At 34.7% G+C, this 17,581-nt stretch overlaps 1 pseudogene; it reads left to right on the forward strand.

Annotated features, from left to right (window-relative positions):
* LOC138845152 (heterogeneous nuclear ribonucleoprotein A1-like) overlaps positions 1 to 14,896 on the forward strand; it is a 60,450-nt pseudogene extending 45,554 nt beyond the window's left edge.
* The last annotated feature ends 2,685 nt before the right edge of the window (positions 14,897 to 17,581 follow it).

The following is a 17,581-nucleotide window of genomic DNA, read 5'->3' on the forward strand; positions in this document are numbered from 1 at the left end:
TGTTTTCCTTCTTTTTTCAATTTATCTTATTATTATAGTAAGATCAGGCACAGTCTTCTCTCATTTGGCTTTCCCATCTCTTCTAGGGTGGATTGATTAATGAAAAGCTATTCAAATCACTATCTCCACAGGGGAAGTTATTAGTAGAGGCTCTTACTTAGCTGCCTTCCAAGTTGTTGATTTTATCAATTTTCCATATTCAGTTTTAATATTTTTATTCCATAGCAACATACAGTGAACTCAAAATGTTATGGGACTGGGGCAGGAAATTGAGAACAGGAATTATAAGCTGTAGAGTGCAAAGACATGCCGTGGTCTTGTGTCAGTGGTATAAGCAAGATATAGCCTGCAGTGAACATAAAACTGCTATATATTGTTTATAGACAGTCACCAAATTATGATGGTTTGACTTCCAATTTTTCAACATTACTACAACGATAAAGTATTTAGGAGAAACTCTATTCCAAATTTTCAACTTTGATCTATTTTGAACTAGTGTTATGAAGTATGATATTCCCACAAAGCTGAGTAGCAGAAATGAGCCAACATTCCCAGCAAGTCATAGGGTAATGAAGAAAAATAAAAGATAATATAGCGTACTGATACTAAACTATGATGTTCAATAGATTATGTGTTTCAAATGTACTTTGACTTGCAATACTTTACATATTATCTTCTTTCATAAAATTTCTATTATGGACGGTATCCTTTATTTTCTGACAAAATATAAAATTTCCTATAGTAACACTCTAAATCTCACAATGGGTGTCTACAAGTCTTGATTTTTAAACTGTCGGTCTTTTTTATATATAGTCTGCTTAGAAGTTTAGGAGTATTTTTGATCTTTTTAAATAATTTTAAGGAAATTTATTATTTCTAAGGACATTGTTGTGTTTATTTTCATGCAATTCTTTCCTTCTAGTTTTGTTAATGATGATTGTTTCTAATCTGACTTTCTCATTTTATCTTTCATTGATCAATCTGCTTTTTATTTCCTGAGTGGTTTTTGACCCTGGTTCCCAGTAGATTCACATTTTTGCTATGTTAATAATCAGTCTTTCATTTTTTTAAAAAATCTTTTTTTAAGATTTATTTATTTATTTATTTGAAAGTCAAAGTTACACAGAGAGGTGAGACAGAGAGAGGTCTTCCATCAGCTGGTTCACTCCCCAACTTGCTGCAAGGCTGGAGCTGCGCCAATCCGAAGCCAGGAGCCAGGAGCCAGGAGCCAGGTCTCCCACATGTGTGCAGGGGCCCAAAGACTTGGGCCATCCTCCACTGCTATCCTAGGCCATAACAGAGAGCTGGATGGGAAGCAGAGCAGCCAGGTTTCGAACCGGCGCCCATATGGGATTGCCAGCGCTTCAGGCCAGTGTGTTAACACAGTGCGCCTCAGTGCAGGCCCCCAAGCCTTTCATTTTTAACACCTAATTGTTCAGTTCAGTGTTTATGATTTTGATATTTTTAGGGCCATGATATCAGTCTGAATACGTTCTTTGTGTTCCTTAATAGTTTCCTTTTTTCATAAATTCTCCTTCCTCCATGATATATATGTTGGTTTTTCTCTCTTACCTTCCTAGATATTTCATTATTTTTTTATTTTTTTTATTTTTTTTAACTTTTATTTAATGAATAGAAAGTTCCAAAGTACAGAATATTGATTACAATGGCTCCCCCCCATAACGTGCCTCCAACCCACAACTCTCCCCTTATCCACTCCCTCTCCCCTTCCATTCACATCAAGATACATTTTCGATTCACTTTATATACAGAAGATCAGTTTAGCATACATTAAGTAAAGATTTCAACAGTTTGCTCCCACACAGAAACATAAAGTGAAAAATACTGTTTGAGTACTAGTTATAGCATTAGATCTCAATGTACAGCACACTAAGGACAAAGATCCTACATGAGGCTAAGTGCACAGTGACTCCTATTGTTGACTTAACAAATTGACACTCCTGTTTATGGCCTCAGTAATCACCCTAGGCTCTTACCATGAGTTACCAAGGCTATGGAAGCCCCCTGAGTTCACTGACTCTGATCATTTTTAGACAAGGCCATAGTCAAAGTGGAAGTTCTCTCCTCCCTTCAGAGAAAGGTACCTCCTTCTTTGATGACCCATTCTTTACTCTTTACACTGGGATCTCACTCGTGGAGACCTTTCATTTAGTGTTTTTTTTTTTTTTTTTTTTTTTTTTTTTTTTTTCCCCCAGAGTGTCTTGGCTTTCCATGCCTGAAATACTCTCATGGGCATTTCAGCCAGATCTGCATGCCTTAAGGGCTGATTATGAGGCCAGAGTGCTGTTTAGGACATCTGCCATTCTATGGGTCTGCTGTGTATCTCACTTCCCATGTTGGATCATTCTCTCCCTTTTTGATTCTATCAGCTAGTATTTGCAGACACTAGTCTTGTTTATGTGATTCCTTTGGTTCTTAGTCCTATCATTACGATCAATTGTGAACAGAAATTGATCACTGGGACTAGTGAGATGGCATTGGTACATGCTACCTCGAAGGGATTGAATTGGAATCCCCTGGTATGTTTCTAACTCTACCGTTTGAGGTAAGTCAGCTTGAGCATGTCCCGAATTGCACATCTCTTCCCTCTCTTATTCCCACTCTTATATTTAACAGCAATCACTTTTCAGTTAAGTCTCAGCACTTAAGAAGAATTGTGTATTGATTACAGTATTCAACCAAAAGTATTAAGTAGAACAAACAAAAAAAAAATACTAAGAGGGATGACATATTAAGCTGCTCATCAACAGTCAGGGTGAGGGCTAATCAAGTCACTGTTTCTCATAGTGTTCATTTCACTTTAACAGGTTTCCTTTTTGGTGCTTAGTTAGTTGTCACCTATCAAGGAGAACAAGTGGTATTTGTCCCTTTGGGATTGGCTTATTTCACTCAACATAATGTTTTCCAAATTCCTAACAGGGATCACTTTTCAGTTAAAATTTAAACACCTAAGAATAATTGTGTGTTAATTACAGAGTTCAACCAATGGTACTAGAACAAAAAAAAATACTAAAATGGATAAAGTATTACATTGTACATCAACTGTCAGGACAAGAGGTGATCAAGTCACTGTTTCTCATAGTGTCCATTTCACTTCAACAAGTTTCCCCTTTGGTGCTCAGTTAGTGTCGCCGATCAGGGAGAACATATATTTGTCCCACCTCACCCCAGTTAGAATGGCTCACATTCAGAAATCTACCAACAAGAGATGCTGGAGAGGTTGTGGGGAAAAAGGAACACTAACCCACTGTTGGTGAGAATGCAAACTGGTTAAGCCACTATGGAAGTCAGTCTGGAGATTCCTCAGAAACCTGAATATAACCCTACCATTCAACCCAGCCATCCCACTCCTTGGAATTTACCCAAAGGAAATTAAATTGGCAAACAAAAAAGCAGTCTGCACATTAATGTTTATTGTAGCTCAATTCACAATAGCTAAGACCTGGAACCAACCCAAATGCCCATCAACAGTAGACTGGATAAAGAAATTATGGGACACGTACTCTATCGAATACTATACAGCAGTCAAAAACAGCGAAACCCAGTCATTTGCAACAAGATGGAGGAATTTGGAAAACATCATCCTGAGTGAATTAAGCCAGTCCCAAAGGGACAAATATCATATGTTCTCCCTGATCAGCGACAACTAACTGAGCACCAAAGGGGAAACTTGTTGAAGTGAAATGGACACCATGAGAAACAGTGACTTGATTTTTTTTTTTTTGAGATTTCCTTTTTTTTTCTTCTTTTTGCTTCTCTGCTGCCAAAGTCTGTTAAATTTGCTTTGCCCTCTTTGTGCCATTTTAAGAAATATATAAAATAATGAATGTGGGGATCTCATAAAAGGAAGGATTTTTTTTTTTTTTTTCCTGCAACCAGAGTAATAAGCCCCACCTTCCCTTCCCCACTCTTGGCCACAATTGATTTTTCCATCTATTTCCAGATATACCCCCATATCTTTCTTCATATCTGAAAGTCCCTTTGATTTTTTATTATTACCATAGGAGATGTAGAAGAAGCTCAGAGAATCTAGCCTGCTATGCTACTCTTGGAAAAAAATATTGGCTACACTTAGGAACGTCCCCCAAATAAAATAAATATTATCATTCATTAACCTTCAATATTTATAGCTTAGTTAGTACTGTTCTAAACTTTACATTATATATAATTTATGTTAAAATGAAGTTGGGAGAAGCAGAGGTACTTTGTGGGAGAGATTTATTTCCATCACTAGTAGACTATTATGGGAACACTGTGCTTTTTTCTGGCAGATTCTTGTACCTATATGGCAACTGTATTGTACAAGACTGAGATGGATACTAAATTAAAATTGACAGTCTTGTTGATAAGGAATTTCTATTATTTTATAACATAACTTTTACAGATAATTTTGAAAGACAGCATGTATTTATTACTCAAAGTAAAACAAATTCTATCTTTTCAAATACCACTTTTATGTGATACATATAAAGGAAGTCATCAAAAAACAGGTATCATAGCCATTCGAGGTCGTTTTGTAATTTAAACTCTTGGAAGTAAATTATGGGGAGCTAGTTTGGATTTGAGTTAACTTCAGAACAGGGATTGTCTAACACTAGAGAGTCAGATAAATTATTTGAGCATTCTTGAATGTAGGCATTCTTTCCTTCAACATTTCAAATTAACTCTAAATGCCTTATTATACAATATTTTGAATAGAATAAATTAATGAATGAAATTGATATATAAAGATGTTAGGATAAAACTAAATATGTCCTTTGCTAAAATCTATTCCTATCTATTATCCAAATAGTTTTCAAGCTATATTTTATCTTTTCTAAAAAGGCATTTTTCAAAAACTTCAGAGTCTGAAATTCTTTTGAGGTTAATTACTTCTTTTGCCCTCATTTAATGCTTGAAGAATACCAACTTAAAATGTTATAAAATTATTTATTCTTGTCAGTATTTATCATCCCACTTAAATAATACTTCTGAAAATATGTTACAACATATAATTAAAGTTGAAAAAATATAGTATGCACACTAATATTATTGATGTTACCTTTTATGCTACAATTAATTTATATGAAGATGGATGTATATTAATTTGACTTAGAAAATGTATCATATTATAAATTATGTAGTTACATTGTTACATTCACGATATTCAGAATTTTAAAAATTGTATTCACACGGGAATTTAAATACTCGTTTTTTACAAATTATTATTTTAATATTAATTTTTAAATTTTATTTAGTTGAAACATAAAAAGACATATAAAGAGAGAAGAATTCAGAAACAATATAGACAGCAAACTACTTTCCAACCATTGCTTTATTCTCTAAATCCCTGCAAGAGCTAGGGCTGAACTATACCACAGCCAGGAGCTGGAAACCCAACCTAGTGTCACATGTGAGTGACAGGGAGTCAAGTTTCTAATCCTCACCTGCTGCCTCCCACAGGGCACATTAGCAGGAAGCTGGAATCAGGAAGGAGTTGGTACTTGAACCTAAGCCCTCCAACATGGGATTTGGTGTTCCAAGAGTCTTTTTAACTGCTCTTTCAAATGCCCACCTCAAAACAAAGTTTTGAGCACCTAAAGATAAGATCTGTTATAATAATGTTAGACTCCTACCAGTTTTCCAAATTTGATCATTTTCCACCAATCATCAAGAGAGGAATACCATGCCAAATTTTATTTTTTAGAATTGCCTCATCAAATTTTGATACAATGATTTTTTATTAGACTTTCAGTAGAAACCTAGTCATGTTCTCTTGCTTAAATACTTATTGTTAACCAAAATGCATTACTGGATTTTTAATACTGATGGCTAAGTAATTTATGCAGATAATTAAAGAAGTGCTTTAATTTCCATTACATTCTTAAACATACTCTCTTTTCAATCTAGATTAAGTTTAATAGAGTCATTTGCATGCACTTTTCAGTGATTTGGAGTTTTGTTTGCAAACAAATTGGTATTATAAAACTTACTGACTTACTTTTTGTGCATTTTCTCATTTTACTAATACATTGTCAGTGCCATAGGTTTGTTTTTTTTTTTTTAATTTTTTTTTTATTTTATTTTTTTTTTTTTGACAGGCAGAGTGGACAGTGAGAGAGAGAGACAGAGAGAGAAAGGTCTTCCTTTGCCGTTGGTTCACCCTCCAATGGCCGCCGCTGCAGCCGGCGCACCGTGCTGATCCAATGGCAGGAGCCAGGATCCAGGTGCTTTTCCTGGTCTCCCATGGGGTGCAGGGCCCAACTACCTGGGCCATCCTCCACTGCACTCCCTGGCCATAGCAGAGAGCTGGCCTGGAAGAGGGGCAACCGGGACAGAATCCGGCGCCCCAACCGGGACTAGAACCCGGTGTGCCGGCGCCGCAAGGTGGAGGATTAGCCTATTGAGCCACGGCGCCGGCTAGTGCCATAGGTTTTTAAAAAGTCTTCATACAAGCCAAAGGCTTTATACTATATCATTTATATAATAACAAACAAAATTATTTACAAAAACATGCTAAATATAAAAATTGCTATCTTAAGTCTTAAAGTCTTAAACATTCTAAAAATTGAAGATACAAACATAGAAATGGTCAATATTGTTTTCTTGTCATTTAGTAGATTAAACCTTTTTTCCATTTCAATTCATTAGGGTTTTTTTCTGTTTTCTAATATATTTTTAATTTGTACATAATAATTTACATATTATAAGGAGGCAGTGTGACAATCCACTCTATGTATACAATGTGTATAAACCACTTTTATAAAACACATATTCTCCTATCTAGAAAATGAGTAGTATTGACAATATAATGAGGAAAAAGTAAAGTAAATGTTTTCTGCATCATGCATATGGATTTAGCAGTTTTTCTTAGATAACATTTTCTTCTTCCCGAATATATTTTAGGATGTTATTTTTCCCTTCAAGGTATCATTCAGAGAAGTAAATAAAGTAAATCTTTAAAATGAAATATTAAAAATACTATTCATCCCGGTATTGAAATACCAAACAAAATTTATCTCATTATTGAAGCTTTCATATAGAGTTAGCTTTTGTTGTTTGTCTGAGCTAATACATACAATACAATTTGGAACAAAGGCCACCTACTTATTATCTACAATCTCATTCAATTTTATTTGAAAAGAAGATTTATATTGCAAGTTATACAAGTTTCCACTTCTCCCAGTTGTCTTTACCATCTTATGTACTTTTTCTTTCTCTATGTCTTGATAATCTGCAAATCTGATAATGTGACAATTCATGGATATTAATTCCTTTGCTCTTACACCTCATCCTGAGTGACAACTTACAAAAGGGTCAATTACAAATTTACTACTCAATGTCTGTATTAAATAACTTTTCTTGCATATAATTTTAAGATGAATAAATGAATAAATATCTTAGAATGAGAGAATACTACCATGGTTTGGATTTTTATGTGGGCATCCCAAAGGGCACATATATTGAAGACTTGGTTCCCCAAGTTATATATCAGTGGTACAAAGAGGGTGAAAACTTAATTCAAGCAAGTGTTTAGAGTCAGGGCAATTGGGAAGTTTGGATTAGTAGTATTTGTTAGAGTAGAGCCCTCCTGATTGAAATGTGGTGGCTTTTGAAAGAGGGATATAGATAGAAAAATGCTTCCTTCTTTCATTTATTGTTCAGTGCTACACTGGGGCTTTTACCAGAAAAAATGTCACCCCAGATCCCAAACCATAACTCCGAGATCTTAAACTATGAACCTTAAAACTGTGAACTGAAATAAACCTCCTTTTTAAATGTATTCCACTATAATAAAAACCTGACTAATACCGATCTTCTCAAATTATATTTTTAAAATTGCCTTTCAAATTCACCTAGATATGCTTACACAAATAATACTGACAGTGTCAATTGTTCTTCTGGATTTAAATTCTTAATAGGTCTGCAAATGTATAGGCATTTTTTGAAAAGTAAAATCAATTCAACTGATTTACACAGATATCTGGTAAAATTCTCAGAGTTCTAATAAAAGTATCAAAATATAATTTATTACAAGTGAAATATAACTATTAAGGTGAAAATGTCATTATAAAAATTGGTAAATATCTGAAAGTTGCAAAAATTTGAATCACATTATTTTTAAAGATCTTAAAATATATCCTGGCTTATATAAATCTAAATATTGAAGTAAATAATAAATACTTACATATGAATTCCTTTGCTCATATTTTGTGTAATCTTTATTGACAACATAAACAAAATAATTTTATTTAGAAAAAATTGAAAATATGTTGGCTAAAGAAAAATTAAATCATTACAAAAGATTTATAAATTACACCATTAAGTTATTGAAATATTCATTTTACCTTTATACAAGTACACAATATTCACTTTTAGAAGGCAATGATTTAGAATGAGATCATAAAAGTGATGAAATGAGATAGAAAGTTAATAATAAATAGATTTTGAGGTTAAACTCAATGACGATGATTCCTTCTATTGCTATGCTTTGTACTCTTACATTGCTACCTCATGCAACGTTTGATTTGTTCCATTGTTTTTTATTTGAATGAGGCACAAAGATAAGCTTTCAAGTATGACTTTGAAACATGCCCTGAGTGTTGAAGAAAGGAGGTTATGTTATAGACTGCCCAGCTTAGTGTGTATTAATGAAATCTTAGTTGTTTTATCCTTTAATGGAAGAGCTCAGAATATAGACAATATTTTTGGTTATCTGACATGAAGGTGTAGGGTTATCCTGCTCTCTAAATACTGTTACACAGAAATGATTTCCAGCACTCTGGAAAATACTGCCTTGCTTTTTCTCTAACATTCAAGGTTTCATTTTCCAACATCAACAATGCACTAGGGTACTTCAGAATGTTTATTTAAAAATAGGATTGAAGAACACTTAAATTTTCATTCTTTGTAGGGGCTGCTCTTTTGGACCCACAAATATCTGTTGATGAAGGTTTCTCAATTTCTTAGTAGCAAGGATTGTTCAGTGATTGATTGATGCTGAAATCCAGTCAAGGAATCATTTCGTTATGTCAGTTTATTTGATGTGATCTTAAGGTATGAGTCAAATAACAAACATCCTTTTCAAAGAAAACAAAAATGCTCAGGAAAACCCATGGATCCTCTATTTAACAAAAATATGTTGTTCATAAGCTTGTTTTTATAAACCTTCCCAAGAATAAAGTCTCAAAATTGCTGTGCTCTTTTTTAACCCCACCCTGAAAAATTTTAATGTCTCTTTGATATTTTTTATATTGTCCCTGACTGAAGAACTCCCAAGCCAATATAATTACAGTAGGCAAAATCTCTATTGCTTTGGTATAATAGCTCCATTCTGTTTTTCTCTCTCATAATGTTGCAAATGTTATGAATAGCATAAGGGAGAAAGTGACAGCAACTCACTTTACGTGAAGAATTATATTGTTATTCCCATGGAGTTATCACTTGTTTTTAAAGGTTGAGTATAACTCTAGGTAAAGTCTCCCCAATAGAAGTAGATGCAGGAATACATGCCCATCTCCTGCCAATTTTATTTTTCCTCTTTCTAACCATGGTAAGATACGAGCATTAAAGAATAAAGGGAAAATAGAACTAAATTGTATAGTTATGGCTAATTCAAGCCACTCTATACTCTCTGCATAATATGCTATGTAACAGTTTGATAGAACAAAAAGATGGAAAGATTACTAGTGAAAACTTACAGTATTTGATCTTTGTCATAAAAAAGAAATATATTAAAATGATGATAAATATAACATGCTTGTAAAAACATAGAAGATATTTTTGTCAATGCTTTACATGTATTTGTTACAGTACTATATTTCCCTGTGCCTAATAAATGAATAATATCTTATTTTACTTAATTATTTTATATGTATTTCTAATAATATTTTAATAGGAAGATTTTTATAGAGTTAAGTTAGCATGGTTGAAAAATTCATACAATTCTGTTTTGCTTTTAGTAAATTAGTTATATGGACAAGCTCATCACAAATATTTGGGTATATGCAGTATATAATATACAATATACTCTTTTCCAAAAATTTATTAAACTTTGTATTTGGCTCTTCTTGATTCAATTCACAGTTGAAACAATTACATTGGTGATCAAATTCTCTAACATTCTTTTAGTGAAAATGCTAAATAAGTTTCAACTATGTGTTCTAGAAATACAAATTTTTTTCTTCTTTTCAGCATATTTTAGGGGATGAATTTAAGAGATTGACTTGAAGCCTTCCAAGTATCCATTTTCCAATACTCATTTTGCCTACTGCAACAAACAAAATAAAGAAAAATTATCTACCAGAGAAATTTTACTATACAAAGAATTTTTAAATAAAAACAAGAGGTGAAAGACTAAATGATATTATTATTTAAGGAAATAGTAAGAAGGCCTAACTATGCCTATGAGGGAAATGGCAGGTTGATGGAAAACCAGTTATGATAATAATCCTAAGTGGGGCAAAGATTATTGGCTTTAGGAAAAGTTGACAAAACAAAGACTAAAATAAATTATGAATGAACCATCTTGGGGGAAGAGAAACTAGGGTTAATTTCAGAAGAATTTTTTAAATGTTAAATTAAAAGGAAGGGTAAATAAAAATCCAAAATGAATATGATGGAAAATTACTTTCAGTTCCTTGACATAGGTCCAGAACTCCCAGGCTGAATATGTAGGCTTAAAAATAAAATCTGTGATTCATTATAAGGCACTAGTGCTTTGCTTAGAAGGACAACTGGGATTACTACTCCAGCATGATAGGTACAAATATCTGGGGAAATAAAATCTAAGCATATGAGCATGGAAGGAAAAGATTTTTTTTTTTAACCATGGTAGTCAAGAATGGCATAAATTTTATTTCTGGCAAGAATTTGAAGTATATTTCTAAATTTTCATCCATTCTGGGCATCATAGAATCATACAGAATCAGTTGTAGAAATATGGGTAAAGCAAAAGACCATAATGACGCTTCCTACCCTACCTTCTCTCTCTCCCTTTCTCCCTCCCACGCTTCCTCCCTCTTTGTTTCTAAAATTTTCCCTTAATCCAAGGAAATAAAGTGGCTGATTTGTCTCATATTTATTCTGCCTTTTGAAACCAGTTAAGTGGTTTGTACCAAAATAAGATATAAGCATTGCATGCTTTTTTCATCACCCATTTCTCTAATTGGCAAATGATAGACAAATAAGTTAACTTTTAGCAATCACCATCTGTGGTCAATTTATAGAGGTATAAAATGCACATGCAATTATAATGTTGAATTCTACCAGACCCTATTATACATTCTTGTTTCCCTGCAGTGATTTTTTTTTTTTTTTTTTTTTTTTTTTTTTTTTAGAATCTGAAAGCTCTATGGGCCTGCTGTGCCTACTAGGTTAGACTAACTGTCTCTGTGTCCCCACTGAGCCTACATTCTATAAAGGTAAGGAAACAAGAACAGCTTATTCAAACATAAGTACCAGACAGCTCATTAAAGTTCATTTTCAATTACCTTTTCTATTTTTGAGAAGAAAGTGATTTATACAATGAGAATGATCAAAATATATTCAAGAAAAAACATGTTAATGATGAATGAATAAATCAAAGGTAATCTTGAGATATGCTTATTGTCCCTTTATGTTTCATTCCAGTAATGTAAGTTATAATAGACAAAACAGGAAAATATCTGGGAATGCACATAGGTTTTCAAATAAAAATTAGTAGCACTTCTCTCATCTCCTTTTTGTCTATGAGCTATACTTGCATATTTTATGTGCCTTTTTAGAAAAATGGTTGAATGTTGGAACATTACGGTTCTTGCTCTACTTTCCTCTTATAAATCAGAGTGACATGATCAATTAATTTTCAAGAACTTGAAATTAACTCAGAAAACACCTATGTTTTCAGTGTGTTCTACTTCCACACTTAAATTTTCTTGATAAATTGTAGTGAAACCTTTTCGGCTAACTAGAAAAGGATATGATATTCTGGTAAGTTTCTCCTTACAATTCTGAATTTTAAACTTTGTCAGCCTCTACTTGTGTGATATTTACTCAAATCGAACAAACAGTATTTAGCATTTAAAATTTTTAAACTACAATTTCCAAGACAGATATTGTGGTGCAACGAGTTAAGCTGCTGCATTAAATGCCAGTTCCAGTCCCAGTTATTTTTCTTCTGATCCACTTTCCTGATGATATTCCTGGAAAGGCTACAGATGATAGACTTGGGCTATTGCCCCCCATGTGGGAGACTTAGAGTTCTTGGCTCTTGGTTTGGTCTGGTCAGCCCTGACTGTTGCAGCCATTTGGGAACTGAATTAGCAGATGGAAGGTCTTGGGAAACTGGAATTTGAAAATAATGCAAATTTTCTGTGAACTCGGTGAGGCCCATTACTTGCCTATTCTGATTGGAAAAACACATATTTCCTGTGAAACCACTAAAATCCTAACTGACCAACTTCACTGCTCTCCCTCATCCTGCACAAAATCCTCCTGCTCACCATGTTTATTAATTTCCTTTTTTTTTTTTTTTTTTAAGGCTTTTACTGTTTGCTTGTGAGAAATTTAGATTCTGTGATTGGGGAATTATCCTATTATTCCAGATTTTTCCTTTAAAGAAAATACTTATTTATTTGAAAACCAGAGGGAGAGAGAAGAAATCTTCCATCCACCAATTCACTACCCAGATGGCCACAACAGCAAGCACAGGCCAGGCCAAAGTTAGGGGCCCAGAATTCTATCCAGGTCGCTCACATGCGTGGCAGGAACCCAAGCGCTTGATCCATTTTCTCTTTTCTTTTCTTTTCTTTTCTTTTCTTTTCTTTTCTTTTCTTTTCTTTTCTTTTCTTTTCTTTTCTTTTCTTCTTTTCTTTTCTTTTTTTTTCTTTTCTTTCCTTTCCTTTTTCTTTTTCTTTTCTTTTTTTTTGACAGGCAGAGTGGACAGTGAAAGAGACAGAGAGAAAGGTCTTCCCTTTTCCATTGGTTCACCCCCAAAATGGCCACTGCTGCCGGTACGCAACCAGGGCAGAATCCAACCGGCACTAGAACTCAGGGTGCCAGCACCGCAGGCCGAAGATTAACCTATTGATGGCTTTTCAAAGCACATTAACCAGGAGCTGGACCAGAAGCAGAGCTTCCTAGACTCCACCTGCCACTCTGATATGGGACACCAGTGTCTCAAGCAGCAAGCTAACCTACCTGGCCCCTGAATCTTTTCTAATAGCATTTCTCTTTACCAAAGTCCCAGATTCATTTTGAAACAGATGTTTTTTCTTCAGCAAATTCTTAATACCCTATATTAGAAGAATTTGCCACATCTGGCTGAGAATTAAGGACTTCACTGTCAAAATATGTAGTGAATTGAACATGTGTGATTCTTTCAAAAATAGGAATCTAAGGTGGAATGGACCATTCACAAGAATGAATAAGATTTTATATAAAGGTAAATTCAGGCCATACTACTTTTTATAATTTGGTGTTCTGTGAGTGAAGAGAAATGGATTTCAGAGAGTAGGAACAAATGCAATTTAGCCTGGAAACCCAATTGTAGTAACAGACAAGGTGAAAGGAAGTTACTGTATTAAGGGACATGACATAAACACACAGAATATATACTCCCTATTTCCTCTAAAGAAAGATAAAAAGAAACCACGGTGATTTGTGATCATATAGACCAAGATTTATTTACATATATGAATGGAATGTCATGAAAGTAGGATAAATAGTTCGAGGACCAGAAAAACAGGATTTATTTTTTCTTCCTGGTATCTCAATTGCAATATTGCTTTTAGGTTAAGAATAATACAAATGAATAGCTCTTGCAAAGAAATGATTCCAAAATTTTTGATATGTGGATTTTGTGCACATGTGCTTACATCATTGAGACAGTAATGAAGAAATATCTGCTGGTAGAAAACATAATGCTTTTCTTTTCTGCAAACCAATGTAGCCAAGGAAGCAACCTCAAAGCTTCCCTTCCTTTCACTGTGGTTTCTAAGTCAATCTTTTAAAGAGGCTGTGGAAACTCTTCATCAGAGGGCTGAGCTTTGAAACAGCCAGTGAGAGTCTCATGAGCCATTCTGAGCAATGGTGTGATTATGAGAGATCCAATCACCAAGGTCCCAGGTACTTTGGATTTACAACCTAAGGTAATTGGAGCAGTTGGATATAGCCCTTAATGCAAGGTCACACAGGTGAATGGGAGAGTTGGGGAACAACAGAGGATTGCCTCAAGAGAGGATTCTCAAAGACTATGGCCCAGCTAACTGTGAAAATGATCTTTGTTGGTGGCATTAAATAAGCTGCTGAAGGACATCATACACACATTGTTCTGAGCAACGTGGGAAAGTCAAAGTGATTGATACCATGACTAACCCACTCAACGGACAGAAGAACCTCTTTGATTTTCTGATCTTTGATGACAACGACTCTGGATAAGATTGTCATTCAGAAATAGCAAACTGTGGAAGGCCCTTCTGAATCAAGAGATGGCTAGTACTTCATCAACCCTGAGAGGTTCTACTAGCTCTGGTGCTGCTGGTGGAATTGGTTTTAGTGGCAAAGACAACTGTGGTCATGGAGGAAACTTCTGTAGTCATGGTGCCTTCGTGGCAGCTGAGCTGTCAGTGGATATGGCGGAAGTGGGAATGGCTACAGTGGATTTGGTAATGGTGGAAGCAATCATGGAGGTGGTGGAAGGTACAGTGATTTTGTCAATTATAGCAATTACATTATGGTTGCCCAAAGAGAAGAAAATTTGGAGGTAGCAACTCTGACTTCCCTGATGGTAGTGGCCAATATTTTGCCAAACCAGGAAATCAAGCTGGCTATGGCAGTTCCAGCAGCAGCCTTAGATATGGAAGTGGCTGGAGGTTTTAATAACTGCCAGGAAACGAGAGGAACGCCAGGGCAGTGACAGGGAAGCTGCATGCATAGATCTGTGGATTCAGGAGAACTCAGACTAGTACGATAGTGGCAGGGCCAAACTGCTACCAAGAAGGCATGTTATAAGACAGCAATACTAATGTGTAGGAACAAAAAACAACTCCAGGGCTGTATTTGTGACTTATTGTGTAAATTAATTTAGGTTCTATTGTGTGAAAAGCTTAAAGCATTCCAACAGAGATTTTAATGTACATTTTCTTTGTTTTCTTTCTCTGTACCTATGCTATTGATTGCTAAATGTAATATGCTAGTCATGATGCTAAATAAAAATGTCTTAAAAAACATGAAAGAAAACACAAGTAGTTATTATTAGGGAGGGGTTAGTTCTCATTTTGCTTGTAGGAGGGTATTTATATCAGAATGAAATACACCATACTCTTTTTTGTTATTCAGATATAGCAACCATTCATTTACTTTGATTTATTGCATTTTTATTGCTTATTCACCTTAAATTACATTTCGTTGTTTCTATCTTGAACAGTAATAATGTCATCATCATGAATGAGTTTCTTGCATCAAAAATGTGTACCTGCTGTTTTCCATCTGCTTTACTTGCTCTTTCACCTTTCGAGGACATCTAGGAAGACACATAGTAAATCAGGTAAAAGCTCCGGGTATAACAAATCTCTGATTGTTATACACAGGACTCAAAGAAACAGAGTAAACTTGCAAAATGATAACAAAAACTGCTGTTTCTCATTTTCATGAATAATCTGCCTCTTGTTTTTCTTTTATTATTCACATGGCAATGTAACACAAAAACGCAAACCTCATAAGTGTGTACCATAATGAATATTTATGAATTTTATACATTTCATAATCACTTTAAGAAATGGAATACAAGATTGTACACTCAACATAAGATCACACATTCATAAGGCACAGGAAAATGTCATTTTCTAAAACTCTGGATACTGAATTTGTTATGTTTTCTACAGAAATTTGCATGAGATATATTGCACTTCTTTTCAAATTTCCCTGAAGCTTAATCAAAGGTATATCTGTCTTCTCAAGTGGTCTATTTTTAAGATATGATGCAAAAAAACCTTTGTAAATGATACTTCATTTGATTTCAATGGACCATTTATCCTTGTAGATTTTATTGCTCTGGGAATAGAAGTGAAGAACTAAACAGAATACATGCATACTGTCAAACTTTTTTATTAATGCATCCATGCTATATTCAATCATTTTTTGCTTTTAAAGACAGGTAGAAGTGAGTAGAGATAATTTAAAATCTTTATAAGCAGTTCAATCAAGTCATCTTACCCTCCATAGTTCATTCAAGCAGATATTTAGAATCTTATGGAAATAAAGTGTGAACATAAAAATTAATGTCTATAAATATATACAAGCATATTTTTCTGAGTATACACAACATTTTCTAAGTTACTGTATATGAAAAGAAATTTACCTGAAAAGTGGTCCCTGTTAAATATAAGAGTTGGAACAAGAGAGCAAGGAGATGTACAATTTGGGACATGCTCAATCGGACTTGCCCCAAATGGTGGAGTTAGAAATGTGCCAGGGGATTCCAATATAATCCCATCGAGATTGCATGTACCAAAGCCATCACACGAGTTCAAGTGATCAATTTCAGTTCACAATTGATCACCCTGACAGGTCTAAGAGTCAAAGGGATCACACAAACAAGACTAGTGTCTGCTAATACTAACTGATAGAATCAAAAAGGGAGAAAACAATCCAACATGGGAAGTGGGATACACAGCAGCTCGTAGAATGGCAGATGTCCTAAATAGCACTCTGGCCTCAGAATCAGCCCTTAAGGCACTCAGATCTGGCTGAAGAGCCCATGAGAGTATTTTAGGCATGGAAAGCCAAGACACTCTGGCAAAAAACAAACAAACAAACAAACAAACAAACAAAACACCTAAATGAAAGATCTCTGAGATTGAGATCCCAGTAGAAAGAACAGGCCACCATCAAAGGAGGAGGTACTTTTCTCTTAAGGGAGGATAGAACTTCCACTTTGACTATGACCTTGTCTAAATAAGATCGAAGCCGGTAAACTCAAGAGGCTTCCATAGCCTTGGCAACTCATGACTAGAGCCTAGGGAGATTTCTGACACCATAAACAAGAGTGTCAAATCGTTAACAACAGGAGTCACTGTGTACTTACTCCTCATGTGGGATCTCTATCCTTAATGTGTTGTCCAATGTGAATTAATGCTATAACTAGTACTGAAACAGTATTTTACACTTTGTGTTTCTGTGTGGGTGAAAACTGATGAAATCTTTTATTTATATATGCTAAATCGATCTTCTGTATATAAAGATAAGTGAAAATGAAACTTAACGTCAATGGAATGGGAGAGGGAGCGGGAGATGGTAGGGGTGCGGGTGGGAGGAAAGTTATGGTGGGGGGGGGAAGCCATTGTAATCCATAAACTGTATTTTGGAAAATTATATTTACTAAATAAAAGTTTTAAAAAAAAATGAATGATCATAGCAAAAAAAAAAGAAATTTCTTTTCTTTTTTAAATTTTTTTTGACAGGCAGAGTAGACAGTGAGAGAGAGAGAGACAGAGAGAAAAGTCTTCCTTTGCTGTTGGTTCACCCTCCAATGACCACCATGGCCAGCCCATCACACTGACCCGAAGCCAGGAGCCAGGTGCTTCTCCTGGTCTCCCATGCT

This window comes from Oryctolagus cuniculus, chromosome 14, assembly GCF_964237555.1.
Source record: "Oryctolagus cuniculus chromosome 14, mOryCun1.1, whole genome shotgun sequence".
Classification (NCBI taxonomy): Eukaryota; Metazoa; Chordata; class Mammalia; order Lagomorpha; family Leporidae; genus Oryctolagus; species Oryctolagus cuniculus.